We start from the raw sequence: 4246 nt of genomic DNA, 5'->3' as shown, positions 1-4246 counted from the left end.
GTTCTGTGGTTAAATATATATCATTTTATAGTTGCTGTTACTTTTTAATCTGATTTTTTAATATTAAGCCACTTATTTCATCTCTTTCATTTTTATTCATGTAAGTTTACGTTTAGACTTAAGAAGGCACCTAAAGCAAGTAGGTTTTGCCCAGGTGAATATTTAAAAGTCATGGCTCAACAATTAGACATCTTATGCCTTTTAGATATAATTTGACCTGGAAAAGACTAGAAAATAACAGAGCCCTAAACCATATAGTAGGTATTATATTTAACTTTTAAGCCTCCAAACTGTTGCTTATGTAGATTAATATTAATATTTTTTTGATGATTTTAAATAATGAGCAGTGTGAAGAGATAGAAACTTAAGTTTCAAAAATTAATGTTGAGATGCTTACTCTCCAGAAATCAAGGGACCACTTCGAAGCCTTCCTTAAAGGAACAGTCTAGACCCAATCCAAATGCTATCCTCACAAAGCATTCCTCAATTCCTCTAGCTGAATGTAACCTCTCCCTTCTTGGAATTTTCCTATTTTTATATTTTATCTATATTTAATCTATGTGATATTACGATATAATCTATGTGATAGTATATCGTGTATAAATTTATTTATTGATTATTCGTTAGAGTCTTTTCTCCCCTGAACATCTTAAGACAAGATCTCTAATGGGCTCGTCTTTATGCCCATATCGTCTTGGCCCAATAGGCAGGTGCTCACATATTTGCTGAAGGAACAGAGAACTGTGTAGGAAGACATAAGCTTCTCTGAAGTTACTATATAATAACGCAAGATGGATGAGAAAGAAATTCTTTCTGTGTCCTGTCCAAGTGAAGCACAAAGGAAAGGGATGCAATTCTGAGTCTAATAAGGAAACAATAACGACTGTGAATGCATTTTAGCCTTTCCCCTTTATTCTTAAATATTGGTAAACTCTGATTTTTAGTTCTTGGTGTAGATTTCATATTTGTTTAGAATCAAATTTAGAATTCTGTATTTTAATTTTTTGAAATTCTGTTGTTTCCTTTAGTTTCTTAATAAAAAGTTAAAACAAACATTAACCTCCCGTTATTGCTTACATTTAAAACAAGGAACTTGTTTATATGTCAGGAAAACTGGGGTATCTTAAGTAGCCAAATGTAATGGAATTTACCTACAAGTTCCATGGCTTTTCATACTGGAATCGCATTTCCCAAGTTTAGAATGGAACGTGGTCAAGGAATAGTAATTCACTAGGATCCTGTTGCCCTATTGCCTCCATCCCCAGCTAACAGTTTGATAATGTGGTTGTTTGCCAAGAATAATAAGAAATTGGCATGGCTGAACAAATGGCTTCTGTGATCCAAAACCTTAAGAGAGAATCAGGTGATCATGTTGCTAAAAGTTGCTTGATATATTAATGTTAAAATTTATATGAAAAGTTTTAATTTTCTAAAAAGTAGGTGTAAAAATTTCTGTATTTATCTTTTTATTTAGTGGGAATAGATAATCAGGGACAGCTTTACCAGTTTGTTGTCCTAATTTCTTTTTTGTATCCTCCCCCGAACCGTTTGCTTTTTATTTAATGTATTCATTAAAATGTTGAGAGCAACATGTTCTCTATTCTAGAATATAGTTTGTTAATAGAAGCAGCCCCTCAGGATTTAAGATTGACATTATTCAGCTCATGTATATAAGAATTCATAATGAGTAAGTCAAGAAGTAAAAATAATTTAGGGAGTTTTTCTTAGATCATCCTGTTGATAGTCCTTAATTTCTGTTTCTTTTTAAACAAGAAAATATTTAAGAAGAAGGTTAGGGAAGTCAGGTCCTGCTTATCCTATTGTATAATACTAAATTATTGTGTTTCTGCTCCCTCCTTTTCTCTAATAAATGGAGGGGGGGGATGAAATTAATGATAGTTTTGAGGTCCTATCTCCCTTGATAAAGACTCCATGAAATAATTTATTAAAGTGCTCATATCTAAATTTAGATTAGAGGCATATTGTAATGGGAATAGGCCAGATATCTTTGTTTATTTTAACGTAGCTAACTTGTTCACATTTTCCAACCACTGTTTAAAAGTTCTTTTATTCATCTATCCTCCTTTATTGGTCACCTTTACCTTTGAAGAAAGAATGCTTAAGTTTGGAATGAGAAGAGTTGATGACTTCTCTCCAACAAGCCAGAGTGACATAGTTCATGAACAAATTTTCCAGAGCAGTAAAGAACATGGATGGATGGCTACTTGCTGAAAGGCACATTGGTAACTGAAAGTGGCTACACCGAAGTTTTGGGAGCCGCCAAATGCATCCACTTTTCCAAATACAGCCTAGAAGAATAGTGGACTTCAGCGCCTATGGAGCCACACAGTATGGATAGTGACTCTATACCACTTTGAATTTTAGGTGGCCATGGCTGACCCATAGCTTCTGGAATTATGAAGATCTCTCTGCCTACTCAGCTGCTAGTCAACCATTTAGCAGTTTAGAAAGAATGAAAAAGAAGATAACTCATAATTCATTAAATATTTTTTGGCACCTATGCGTGCCAGGCTTTTGCCAGGTCCTCAGGATGTAGCTATGAGAGAAAGCAAAATGAAATGGTCTGTTCTAAAATTGTTCATATGCTAGTGAGAGAGCAAATATGGAAATAGATTACCATGAAACAGTGGAATACTTGCTTTAATGGAGTTATATATGAAGTCCAGTGTAGGATAGGGAGAGGGAGTATTAAACTTAACCTGGGGTGATACTTAAGCTGAGTCTTAGAAGTTGAATAGGAGTTAGTGAGTACTGATCCACTATTCTAAGCAGATGGAATAGTACGTACAATGATATAGAGGCATAAGTAGATCTAGTATGTATGGAAACAATGCATCCTGGAAGAGTGGTGGCAGAGGATATGGAACAGGGAGATTAGGGCTAGATCATAATTGTCATGCTAAGGAGTTTGGGTTTCATCCTATTTATCATGAGGAAGCCGTTCAAAGGTTTTTAGTGGGAGCATGGCATGATCCATGGTATTTTTCAATGATTACGCCAGCTGCACAAGGCAGTAATAGAAAAATGGGAGATGGGTCAGGAGGTCTAAACGGGAAATGATGAAGCCCTAAACTAAGGTGACTGTAAGGACGTAGAGGAAGAATGCATTTAAGAGGTATTCAGGAAGATAGATGGAAACCATTGGTATGTAGAGGGTGAGGCATTTTTTTTGGTGTGGCGTTTAGGAGAATAACGGTACTCTTTATTAATATAGGGAATTGAAAAGGAATGGATTGGAGTAGGAGGTGATGAGTTCAGTTTTGAACATGTTGAATCTAAGGTAGAAATACTCAAAAGAATGTTGGAAATAAATCAAGAGTTAAGGAAGGAGACAGCCAATCGGCCACTGAACAGCAATGATAGAGCTGTTGATGTGCTGCTTTTTTCATTTCTCTACTCACTCCACTACACTCCACAACCCAGTGGGCAGAGTGAGCGGAGAGTATGCTGGGGTACATTAGAAGGACAACCAACTGCCCCCAAAGAGGTGACTCTACTGAGTAAAGGCTGGCGGGTTTTTATTTTGTTTAGCTTGTGCTCTACACCAGTGGTCCCTAACCTTTTTGGCACCTGGGACCGGCGCTCTTATGAGAATCTAATCCCAGATGATCTGAGGTGGAGCTGAGGTGGTGATGCTAGTGCTGGGGAGCAGCTGCGAATACAGATAAGATGAAGCTTCCCTCGCTGGCTGGCCCTCACCTCCTGCTGTGTGGCCCAGTTCCTAACAGGCCATGGACTGCTTGGCGCAGGGGTTGGAGACCCCTGCTCTATACCTCTGAGAAACAATCTTAGCACTTCAAATTTTTCGAATGTCTATTTTATTTTATTTTATTTTATTTTATTTTATTTTATTTTATTTTATTTTATTTTATTTGTTATTATTATTTATGCCTACAGCACCTGGTCTTCCTAGGTGGTCTTCTATCCAAGTACTAACCAGGCCCAGCCCTGCTTAGCTTCCAAGATCAGACATCAGGCTTGTTCAGGGTGGCATGGCCGTAGACCATGGACCATGGCTCCACTGGGACGCGAACCCAGGACCTTCTACGTGTAAAGCAGACGTGCTAACCGCTACATTATGGAACCATGTCCTCAAGTGTCTCTTTTAAAGATTTTTGGGGAGCCCAGTAATTTTCTATCATGAGTAGAGTTCAGGTGTCAGTGCTGCTAGCATGACATGATTCCTGAGCAGATTTCTTCCCTTATAGGGCTGTTTCCTTATCTA

At 37.4% G+C, this 4246-nt stretch overlaps 1 pseudogene; it reads right to left on the bottom strand.

Annotated features, from left to right (window-relative positions):
- Positions 1 to 3909: 3909 nt before the first annotated feature.
- On the bottom strand, positions 3910 to 4025 carry LOC120593089 (uncharacterized; annotated as a pseudogene).
- Between the last annotated feature and the right edge of the window lie 221 nt (positions 4026 to 4246).

The sequence above is a fragment of the Pteropus medius genome, unplaced genomic scaffold (genome assembly GCF_902729225.1).
Source record: "Pteropus medius unplaced genomic scaffold, Ma_sr-lr_union100, whole genome shotgun sequence".
In the NCBI taxonomy this organism is placed as follows: Eukaryota; Metazoa; Chordata; class Mammalia; order Chiroptera; family Pteropodidae; genus Pteropus; species Pteropus medius.
The sequence above is the reverse complement of the archived record's forward strand: the minus strand, read 5'-3'. Positions and strand labels throughout refer to the sequence as shown.